This window comes from Rutidosis leptorrhynchoides, chromosome 7 (assembly GCF_046630445.1).
Source record: "Rutidosis leptorrhynchoides isolate AG116_Rl617_1_P2 chromosome 7, CSIRO_AGI_Rlap_v1, whole genome shotgun sequence".
Classification (NCBI taxonomy): Eukaryota; Viridiplantae; Streptophyta; class Magnoliopsida; order Asterales; family Asteraceae; genus Rutidosis; species Rutidosis leptorrhynchoides.
This window is the reverse complement of record NC_092339.1, coordinates 305,575,840-305,588,883: the sequence shown is the minus strand read 5'-3', so window position 1 is coordinate 305,588,883 and position 13,044 is coordinate 305,575,840.

Sequence of the window (13,044 nt, the reverse complement as noted above, 5' to 3'; positions counted from 1 at the left end):
TGATTTTTAAACGAGACATATATGTAACGATTATCGTTGTAAAGACATTTAATGTATATATATCATATTAAGAGATATTCATACATGATAATATCATGATAATATAATAATTTAAAATCTCATTTGATATTATAAACATTGGGTTAACAACATTTAACAAGATCGTTAACCTAAAGGTTTCAAAACAACACTTACATGTAACGACTAACGATGACTTAACGACTCAGTTAAAATGTATATACATGTAGTGTTTTAATATGTATTTATACACTTTTGAAAGACTTCAATACACTTATCAAAATACTTCTACTTAACAAAAATGCTTACAATTACATCGTCGTTCAGTTTCATCAACAATTCTACTCGTATGCACCCGTATTCGTACTCGTACAATACACAGCTCTTAGATGTATGTACTATTGGTATATACACTCTAATGATCAGCTCTTAGCAGCCCATGTGAGTCACCTAACATATGTGGGAACCATCATTTGGCAACTAGCATGAAATATCTCATAAAATTACAAAAATATGAGTAATCATTCATGACTTATTTACATGAAAACAAAATTACATATCCTTTATATCTAATCCATACACCAATGACCAAAAACACCTACAAACACTTTCATTCTTCAATTTTCTTCATCTAATTGATCTCTCTCAAGTTCTATCTTCAAGTTCTAAGTGTTCTTCATAAATTCTACAAGTTCTAGTTACATAAAATCAAGAATACTTTCAAGTTTGCTAGCTCACTTCCAATCTTGTAAGGTGATCATCCAACCTCAAGAAATCTTTGTTTCTTACAGTAGGTTATCATTCTAATACAAGGTAATAATCATATTCAAACTTTGGTTCAATTTCTATAACTATAACAATCTTATTTCAAGTGATGATCTTACTTGAACTTGTTTTCGTGTCATGATTCTGCTTCAAGAACTTCGAGCCATCCAAGGATCCGTTGAAGCTAAATCCATTTTTCTCTTTTCCAGAAGGTTTATCCAAGGAACTTAAGGTAGTAATGATGTTCATAACATCATTCGATTCATACATATAAAGCTATCTTATTCGAAGGTTTAAACTTGTAATCACTAGAACATAGTTTAGTTAATTCTAAACTTGTTCACAAACAAAAGTTAATCCTTCTAACTTTACTTTTAAAATAAACTAAACACATGTTCTATATCTATATGATATGCTAACTTAATGATTTAAAACCTGGAAACACGAAAAACACCGTAAAACCGGATTTACGCCGTCGTAGTAACACCGCGGGCTGTTTTGGGTTAGTTAATTAAAAACTATGATAAACTTTGATTTAAAAGTTGTTATTCTGAGAAAATGATTTTTATTATGAACATGAAACTATATCCAAAAATTATGGTTAAACTCAAAGTGGAAGTATGTTTTCTAAAATGGTCATCTAGACGTCGTTCTTTCGACTGAAATGACTACCTTTACAAAAATGACTTGTAACTTATTTTTCCGACTATAAACCTATACTTTTTCTGTTTAGATTCATAAAATAGAGTTCAATATGAAACCATAGCAATTTGATTCACTCAAAACGGATTTAAAATGAAGAAGTTATGGGTAAAACAAGATTTGATAATTTTTCTCATTTTAGCTACGTGAAAATTGGGTAACAAATCTATTCCAACCATAACTTAATCAACTTGTATTGTATATTATGTAATCTTGAGATACCATAGACACGTATACAATGTTTCGACCTATCATGTCGACACATCTATATATATTTCGAAACAACCATAGACACTCTATATGTGAATGTTGGAGTTAGCTATACAGGGTTGAGGTTGATTCCAAAATATATATAGTTTGAGTTGTGATCAATACTGAGATACGTATACACTGGGTAGTGGATTGATTCAAGATAATATTTATCGATTTATTTCTGTACATCTAACTGTAGACAACTAGTTGTAGGTTACTAACGAGGACAGCTGACTTAATAAACTTAAAACATCAAAATATATTAAAAGTGTTGTAAATATATTTTGAACATACTTTAATATATATGTATATATTGTTATAGGTTCGTGAATCAACAGTGGCCAAGTCTTACTTCTCGACGAAGTAAAAATCTGTGAAGGTGAGTTATAGTCCCACTTTTAAAATCTAATATTTTTGGGATGAGAATACATGCAGGTTTTATAAATGATTTACAAAATAGACACAAGTACGTGAAACTACATTCTATGGTTGAATTATCGAAATCGAATATGCCCCTTTTTATTAAGTCTGGTAATCTAAGAATTAGGGAACAGACACCCTAATTGACGCGAATCCTAAAGATAGATCTATTGGGCCTAACAAACCCCATCCAAAGTACCGGATGTTTTAGTACTTCGAAATTTATATCATATCCGAAGGGTGTCCCGGAATGATGGGGATATTCTTATATATGCATCTTGTTAATGTCGGTTACCAGGTGTTCACCATATGAATGATTTTTATCTCTATGTATGGGATGTGTATTGAAATATGAAATCTTGTGGTCTATTATTATGATTTGATATATATAGGTTAAACCTATAACTCACCAACATTTTTGTTGACATTTTAAGCATGTTTATTCTCAGGTGATTATTAAGAGCTTCCGCTGTCGCATACTTAAATAAGGACGAGATTTGGAGTCCATGCTTGTATGATATTGTGTAAAAACTGCATTCAAGAAACTTATTTTGTTGTAACATATTTGTATTGTAAACCATTATGTAATGGTCGTGTGTAAACAGGATATTTTAGATTATCATTATTTGATAATCTACGTAAAGCTTTTTAAACCTTTATTGATGAAATAAAGGTTATGGTTTGTTTTAAAATGAATGCAGTCTTTGAAAAAAGTCTCATATAGAGGTCAAAACCTCGCAACGAAATCAATTAATATGGAACGTTTTTAATCAATAAGAACGGGACATTTCAGTTGGTATCCGAGCATTGGTCTTAGAGAACTAGAAATTTGCATTAGTGTGTCTTATCGAGTTTATTAGGATGCATTAGTGAGTCTGGACTTCGACCGTGTTTACTTGAAAAATGATTGCTTAACAAATTTTGTTGGAAACTATATATTTTTAACATGTGAATACTATGTGATATATTAATCTCTTAACGCGTTTGATATTATGTGATAGATGTCTACCTCTAGAACAAGTCCCATTGACTCACCTAATAATAATGAAAAGTCAAATGTAAATTGGAATGATTCGTGGACTGATTCACAAGTTCCTGAAGAGGAACCGGAAGAAGAGTCGGAACCGGAAGAAGAGTCGGAACCGGAAGAAGAATCGGAACCAGATGAAGAAATAGAACCGGTGGGGGAAATAATAAAACGGTTAAGTAAAAGAAAATCCTCAACCAACCGACCAAGGTTAATTATGGTCAATGGTGTTTCCGCCAAGGAAGCAAAATATTGGGAGGATTACCAATTCTCCGATGAATCGGATTCCGACGAGAATTCCGATGATGTTATAGAAATTACCCCAACTGAATTTAAAAAGGCAAAAGAAAATAATAAGGGAAAGGGCATAAAAATAGAGAAATCTAATTCCAACCTCGATGAACTTTATATGTATCGTCAACCCCCGAAGTCCTTAAGTTGTAACAATGACCCGGGAACCTCTAAACCACCAGGTTTTTCTAAACCAATGTGGAAAACGACGACTCGTATTAGGGGAACATCATATATCCCTAGAAACTTGGCAAAACGAACCAAAACCGAAGAAGAAGAAACAAGCGAGTCGGAATAAGATAGTTGTATTCGTGTGGTGTAATATATGTAATATAGTGTGCTTATACTTTATGATATATGTAAAAATTGCTTGTATTAATAAGTATTTTTTTTATAAATCTAACACTTGTCTATTTTACAGTATAAAAACACAAAATGGATAGACAACCCAATATTTTAAGAGACCTACCCGGAGACATGATTGATGAAATCTTGTCTAGAGTCGGTCAGAATTCTTCGGCACAACTATTTAAGGCGAGATCAGTTTGTAAGACATTCGAAGAACGTTCCAAGAATGTCTTGGTTTATAAAAGGCTTTCGTTCGAAAGATGGGGGATATCACATGGGGAAATCCATAAGTTACGATGTGTTTACTTTGACGCATATATTGCGGGGAACCCAAATGCTATTTTACGCAATGGGTTAAGAAATTATTTTGACTCAATATATCCGAATATTGGACTTCGTGATTTAGAAAAAGTGGCTAACATACAACATAAAGAAGCATGTTATGCTTACGGATTAGTAATGTTCGCTTCTCACCAAAGTGAGAACAAGAACATCGGGCTACAACTATTAAACAAAACGTTCCCACAAGTGACAGAGTCGGTAATTGGGGTAAGAAATGAGGTTTTTAGATTATTACGGGACTGTTGGACATTACGTAACCCTCGTCCCTTTGATGACGTTACAACACGCTGTCTTATCAACGGCCATAACGGTTATGTTCCACAAGACCAAGGATGGGAAGTAATCCTAGTAAAACCAGAATGCATGACTTGTTTCTGGACGTATGAATTACGTGTCTTTATTGCCTTTGCTGAACGACTTGTGTACTAGCTAGAATTATCTTCACAACCATCTTGTATCAAATTTATTGTGTGCTATATTTCATGCTATATGTAAAATAAGCGGTATTGTAAGTTTGTAAAATATTGTGTAAAAGTTTGAACGCGAAATATTATTATAATTAGTTTTTCATATAGAATTGTAGTAGTTGAATTGTATATTAGCTACTAAGTATGAACTTAACGGGTAGGTACTACCCGAATTTAAACTTATAAAACGCTAATATGAAGAAAAAGCTTTTATAAATGAGTTCATATTATGCTACGAAATACTATTAACTACTCTTAATATTCTGTATGATTAACTTGTTCCATTTGACTATTTTGAAGAAAATGGCACCGACTACTCGACACACCGTGAATATGAATGAAGAGGAATTCCGTACTTTTCTAGCTTCAAACATAGCCGCAGTACAGGCTGCGCTACATACCAACAATAACCTTGGATCTAGCAGTATAGGAAATCGTGTAGGATGCACCTACAAAGAATTCACTGCCTGCAAACCTTTGGAATTTGATGGAACCGAACGACCGATCGGATTGAAACGGTGGACCGAGAAGGTCGAATCGGTGTTTGCCATAAGTAAGTGTACTGAAGAGGACAAAGTGAAGTACGCTACGCATACCTTCACAGGTTCTGCGCTAACATGGTGGAATACCTATCTAGAGCAAGTGGGACAAGACGATGCGTACGCACTACCGTGGTCAGCATTCAAGCACTTGATGAACGAGAAGTACCGTCCCAGAACCGAGGTCAATAAGCTCAAGACAGAACTTAGAGGGTTACGAACCCAAGGATTTGATATTACCACGTACGAAAGACGATTCACAGAATTGTGCCTATTGTGAAAGGATTACCGAAAAGAATCCAAGAAGATATAAGTTCACACGAGCCCGCCTCCATACAACAGGCATGTAGAATGGCTCACAAACTAGTGAATCAGATTGAAGAAAGAATTAAAGAACAGACTGCTGAAGAGGCCAATGTGAAGCAAGTCAAAAGAAAGTGGGAGGAAAACGGTGATAAGAATCACCAATACAACAACAACAGCAATTACAACAATAATCGCAACAATTATCCCAACAATCGCAACATCAATGGCAACTACAACAAACGGCCCAACAACAACAACAAAAACAACAACAACAACAACAACAACAGCAACAACAGCAACTACAACAATCATCCCAACAACAATAATAACCGCAACAACAACAACAACAATCAGAAGCAGCTATGCCAAAGGTGTGAAAAGTATCACTCGGGTTTCTGCACCAAATTTTGCAACAAGTGTAAAAGAAATGGTCATAGCGCGGCGAAGTGTGAGGTCTACGGACCAGGGGTTAATAGAACCAAAGGAACAAATGGTGTCGGAACGAGTAATGGCGGAGCAAGTAGTGTCGGAGCAAGTTATGCCAATGTAGTTTGTTATAAATGTGGAAAACCGGGCCACATTATTAGAAATTGCCCGAACCAGGAGAACACGAATGGACAAGGCCGCGGAAGAGTTTTCAATATTAATGCGGCAGAGGCACAGGAAGACCTGGAGCTTGTTACGGGTACGTTTCTTATTGACAATAAATCTGCTTACGTTTTATTTGATTCGGGTGCGGATAGAAGCTATATGAGTAGAGATTTTTGTGCTAAATTAAGTTGTCCATTGACGCCTTTGGATAGTAAATTTTTACTCGAATTAGCAAATGGTAAATTAATTTCAGCAGATAATATATGTCGGAATCGAGAAATTAAACTGGTTAGCGAAACATTTAAGATTGATTTGGTACCAGTAGAGTTAGGGAGTTTTGATGTGATAATCGGTATGGACTGGTTGAAAGAAGTGAAAGCAGAGATCGTTTGTTACAAAAATGCAATTCGCATTATACGAGAAAAAGGAAAACCCTTAATGGTGTACGGAGAAAAGGGCAACACGAAGCTACATCTTATTAGTAATTTGAAGGCACAAAAACTAATAAGAAAAGGTTGCAATGCTGTTCTAGCACACGTCGAGAAAGTACAAACTGAATAAAAGAGCATCAATGATGTTCCCATTGCAAAAGAATTTCCCGATGTATTTCCGAAAGAATTACCGGGATTACCCCCACATCGATCCGTTGAATTTCAAATAGATCTTGTACCAGGAGCTGCACCAATAGCTCGTGCTCCTTACAGACTCGCACCCAGCGAGATGAAAGAACTGAAAAGCCAATTACAAGAAATTTTAGAGCGTGGTTTCATTCGACCAAGCACATCACCGTGGGGAGCTCCTGTTTTGTTTGTCAAGAAGAAAGATGGTACATTCAGGTTGTGTATCGACTACCGAGAGTTGAACAAACTTACCATCAAGAACCGCTACCCACTACCGAGAATCGACGACTTATTTGATCAACTACAAGGCTCGTCTGTTTATTCAAAGATTGACTTACGTTCCGGGTATCATCAAATGCGGGTGAAAGAAGATGATATTCCAAAGACTGCTTTCAGAACACGTTACGGTCATTACGAGTTTATGGTCATGCCGTTTGGTTTAACTAATGCACCAGCTGTGGTCATGGACCTTATGAACCGAGTGTGTGGACCATACCTTGACAAGTTTGTCATTGTTTTCATTGATGACATACTTATTTACTCAAAGAATGACCAAGAACAAGGTGAACATTTGAGAAAGGTGTTAGAAGTATTGAGGAAGGAAGAATTGTACGCTAAGTTTTCAAAGTGTGCATTTTGGTTGGAAGAAGTTCAATTCCTCGGTCACATAGTGAACAAAGAAGGTATTAAGGTGGATCCGGCAAAGATAGAAACTGTTGAAAAGTGGGAAACCCCGAAAACTCCGAAACACATACGCCAGTTTTTAGGACTAGCTGGTTACTACAGAAGGTTCATCCAAGACTTTTCCAGAATAGCAAAACCCTTGACTGCATTAACGCATAAAGGGAAGAAATTTGAATGGAATGATGAACAAGAGAAAGCGTTTCAGTTATTGAAGAAAAAGCTAACTACGGCACCTATATTTTCATTGCCTGAAGGGAATGATGATTTTGTGATTTATTGTGACGCATCAAAGCAAGGTCTCGGTTGTGTATTAATGCAACGAACGAAGGTGATTGCTTATGCGTCTAGACAATTGAAGATTCATGAACAAAATTATACGACGCATGATTTGGAATTAGGCGCGGTTGTTTTTGCATTAAACACTTGGAGGCACTACTTATATGGGGTCAAAAGTCTTATATATCGACCACAAAAGTCTTCAACACATATTTAATCAGAAACAACTGAATATGAGGCAGCGTAGGTGGATTGAATTGTTGAATGATTACGACTTTGAGATTCGTTACCACCCGGGGAAGGCAAATGTGGTAGCCGATGCCTTGAGCAGGAAGGACAGAGAAACCATTCGAGTAAAATCTATGAATATAATGATTCATAATAACCTTACTACTCAAATAAAGGAGGCGCAATAAGGAGTTTTAAAAGAGGGAAATTTAAAGGATGAAATACCCAAAGGATCGGAGAAGCATCTTAATATTAGGGAAGACAGAACCCGGTATAGGGCTGAAAGGATTTGGGTACCAAAATTTGGAGATATGAGAGAAATGGTACTTAGAGAAGCTCATAAAACCAGATACTCAATACATCCTGGAACGGGGAAGATGTATAAGGATCTCAAGAAACATTTTTGGTGGCCGAGTATGAAAGCCGATGTTGCTAAATACGTAGGAGAATGTTTGACGTGTTCTAAGGTCAAATCTGAGCATCAGAAACCATCAGGTCTACTTCAACAACCCAAAATCCCGGAATGGAAATGGGAAAACATTACCATGGATTTCATCACTAAATTGCCAAGGACTGCAAGTGGTTTTGATACTATTTGGATAATAGTTGATCGTCTCACCAAATCAGCACACTTCCTGCCAATAAGAGAAGATGACAAGATAGAGAAGTTAGCACGACTGTATTTGAAGGAAGTCGACACCAGACATGGAATACCAATCTCTATTATCTCTGATAGGGATGGCAGATTTATTTCAAGATTCTGGCAGACATTACAGCAAGCATTAGGAACTCGTCTAGACATGAGTACTGCCTATCATCCACAAACTGATGGGCAGAGCGAAAGGATGATACAAACGCTTGAAGACATGCTACGAGCATGTGTTATTGATTTCGGAAACAGTTAGGATCGACATCTATCGTTAGCAGAATTTTCCTACAACAACAGCTACCATTCAAGCATTGAGATGGCGCCGTTTGAAGCACTTTATGGTAGAAAGTGCAGGTCTCCAATTTGTTGGAGTGAAGTGGGGGATAGACAGATTACGGGTCCGGAGATTATACAAGAAACTACCGAGAAGATCATCCAAATTCAACAACGGTTGAAAACCGCCCAAAGTCGACAAAAGAGCTACGCTGACATTAAAAGAAAAGATATAGAATTTGAAATTGGAGAGATGGTCATGCTTAAAGTTGCACCTTGGAAAGGCGTTGTTCGATTTGGTAAACGAGGGAAATTAAATCCAAGGTATATTGGACCATTCAAGATTATTGATCGTGTCGGACCAGTAGCTTACCGACTTGAGTTACCTCAACAACTCGCGGCTGTACATAACACTTTCCACGTCTTGAATTTGAAGAAATGTTTTGCTAAAAAAGATCTCACTATTCCATTAGATGAAATCCAAATCAACGAAAAACTTCAATTCATCGAAGAACCCGTCGAAATAATGGATCGTGAGGTTAAAAGACTTAAGCAAAACAAGATACCAATTGTTAAGATTCAATGGAATGCTCGTAGAGGACCCGAGTTCACCTGGGAGCTTGAAGATCAGATGAAGAAGAAATACCCGCATCTATTTCCAGAAGATTCGTCAACACCTTCAACAGCTTAAAATTTCGGGACGAAATTTATTTAACGGGTAGGTACTGTAGTGACCCGAACTTTTCCATGTTTATATATATTAATTGAGATTGATATTTACATGATTAAATTTTTCCAACATGTTAAGCAATCAAACTTGTTAAGACTTGATTAATTGAAATATGTTTCATATAGACAATTGACCACCCAAGTTGACCGGTGATTCACGAACGTTAAAACTTGTAAAAACTATATGATGACATATAATAATTTAAAATCTCATTTGATATTATAAACATTGGGTTAACAACATTTAACAAGATCGTTAACCTAAAAGTTTCAAAACAACACTTACATGTAACGACTAACGATGACTTAACGACTCAGTTAAAATGTATATACATGTAGTGTTTTAATATGTATTTATACACTTTTGAAAGACTTCAATACATTTATCAAAATACTTCTACTTAACAAAAATGCTTACAATTACATCCTCGTTCAGTTTCATCAACAATTCTACTCGTATGCACCCGTATTCGTACTCGTACAATACACAGCTTTTAGATGTATGTACTATTGGTATATACACTCCAATGATCAGCTCTTAGCAGCCCATGTGAGTCACCTAACACATGTGGGAACCATCATTTGGCAACTAGCATGAAATATCTCATAAAATTACAAAAATATGAGTAATCATTCATGACTTATTTACATGAAAACAAAATAACATATCCTTTATATCTAATCCATACACCAACGACCAAAAACACCTACAAACACTTTCATTCTTCAATTTTCTTCATCTAATTGATCTCTCTCAAGTTCTATCTTCAAGTTCTAAGTGTTCTTCATAAATTCCAAAAGTTCTAGTTTCATAAAATCAAGAATACTTTCAAGTTTGCTAGCTCACTTCCAATCTTGTAAGGTGATCATCCAACCTCAAGAAATCTTTGTTTCTTACAGTAGGTTATCATTCTAATACAAGGTAATAATCATATTCAAACTTTGGTTCAATTTCTATAACTATAACAATCTTATTTTAAGTGATGATCTTACTTGAACTTGTTTTCGTGTCATGATTCTGCTTCAAGAACTTCGAGCCATCCAAGGATCCATTGAAGCTAGATCCATTTTTCTATTTTCCAGTAGGTTTATCCAAGGAACTTAAGGTAGTAATAATGTTCAGAACATCATTCGATTCATACATATAAAGCTATCTTATTCGAAGGTTTAAACTTGTAATCACTAGAACATAGTTTAGTTAATTCTAAACTTGTTCGCAAACAAAAGTTAATCCTTCTAACTTGACTTTTAAAATAAACTAAACACATGTTCTATATCTATATGATATGCTAACTTAATGATTTAAAACCTGGAAACACGAAAAACACCGTAAAACCGGATTTACGCCGTCGTAGTAACACCGCGGGCTGTTTTGGGTTAGTTAATTAAAAACTATGATAAACTTTGATTTAAAAGTTGTTATTCTGAGAAAATGATTTTTATTATGAACATGAAACTATATCCAAAAATTATGGTTAAACTCAAAGTGGAAGTATGTTTTCTAAAATGGTCATCTAGACATCGTTCTTTCGACTGAAATGACTACCTTTACAAAAATGACTTGTAACTTATTTTTCCGACTATAAACCTATACTTTTTCTGTTTAGATTCATAAAATAGAGTTCAATATGAAACCATAGCAATTTGATTCACTCAAAAAGGATTTAAAATGAAGAAGTTATGGGTAAAACAAGATTGGATAATTTTTCTCATTTTAGCTACGTGAAAATTGGTAACAAATCTATTCCAACCATAACTTAATCAACTTGTATTGTATATTATGTAATCTTGAGATACCATAGACACGTATACAATGTTTCGACCTATCATGTCGACACATCTATATATATTTCAGAACAACCATAGACACTCTATATGTGAATGTTGGAGTTAGCTATACAGGGTTGAGGTTGATTCCAAAATATATATAGTTTGAGTTGTGATCAATACTGAGATATGTATACACTGGGTCGTGGATTGATTCAAGATAATATTTATCGATTTATTTCTGTACATCTAACTGTGGACAACTAGTTGTAGGTTACTAACGAGGACAGCTGACTTAATAAACTTAAAACATCAAAATATATTAAAAGTGTTGTAAATATATTTTGAACATACTTTGATATATAGGTATATATTGTTATAGGTTCGTGAATCAACCAGTAGCCAAGTCTTACTTCCCGACGAAGTAAAAATCTATGAAAGTGAGTTATAGTCCCACTTTTAAAATCTAATATTTTTGGGATGAGAATACATGCAGGTTTTATAAATGATTTACAAAATAGACACAAGTACGTGAAACTACATTCTATGGTTGAATTATCGAAATCGAATATGCCCCTTTTTATTAAGTCTGGTAATCTAAGAATTAGGGAACAGACACCCTAATTGACGCGAATCCTAAAGATAGATCTATTGGGCCTAACAAACCCCATCCAAAGTACCGGATGCTTTAGTACTTCGAAATTTATATCATATCCGAAGGGTGTCCCGGAATGATGGGGATATTCTTATATATATGCATCTTGTTAATGTCGGTTACCAGGTGTTCACCATATGAATGATTTTTATCTCTATGTATGGGATGTGTATTGAAATATGAAATCTTGTGGTCTATTGTTACGATTTGATATATATAGGTTAAACCTATAACTCACCAACATTTTTGTTGACGTTTTAAGCATGTTTATTCTCAGGTGATTATTAAGAGCTTCCGCTGTCGCATACTTAAATAAGGACAAGATTTGGAGTCCATGCTTGTATGATATTGTGTAAAAACTGCATTCAAGAAACTTATTTTGTTGTAACATATTTGTATTGTAAACCATTATGTAATGGTCGTGTGTAAACAGGATATTTTAGATTATCATTATTTGATAATCTACGTAAAGCTTTTTAAACCTTTATTGATGAAATAAAGGTTATGGTTTGTTTAAAAATGAATGCAGTCTTTGAAAAACGTCTCATATAGAGGTCAAAACCTCGCAACGAAATCAATTAATATGGAACGTTTTTAATCAATAAGAACGGGACATTTCAGTTGGTATCTTAGCGTTGGTCTTAGAGAACCAGAATTTTGCATTAGTGTGTCTTATCGAGTTTGTTAGGATGCATTAGTGAGTCTGGACTTCGACCGTGATTACTTGGAAAATGATTGCTTAACAAATTTTGTTGGAAACTATATATTTTTAACATGTGAATATTATGTGATATATTAATCTCTTAACGCGTTTGATATTATGTGATAGATGTCTACCTCTAGAACAAGTCACATTGACTCACCTAATAATAATGAAGAGTCAAATATAAATTGGAATGATTCGTGGACTGATTCACAAGTTCCCGAAGAGGAACCGGAAGAAGAGTCAGAACCGGAAGAAGAATCGGAACCGGAAGAAGAATCGGAACCGGATGAAGAAATAGAACCAGTGGGGGAAATAATAAAACGGTTACGTAAAAGAAAATCCTCAACCAACCGACCAAGGTTAATTATGGTCAATGTTGTTTCCGCCAA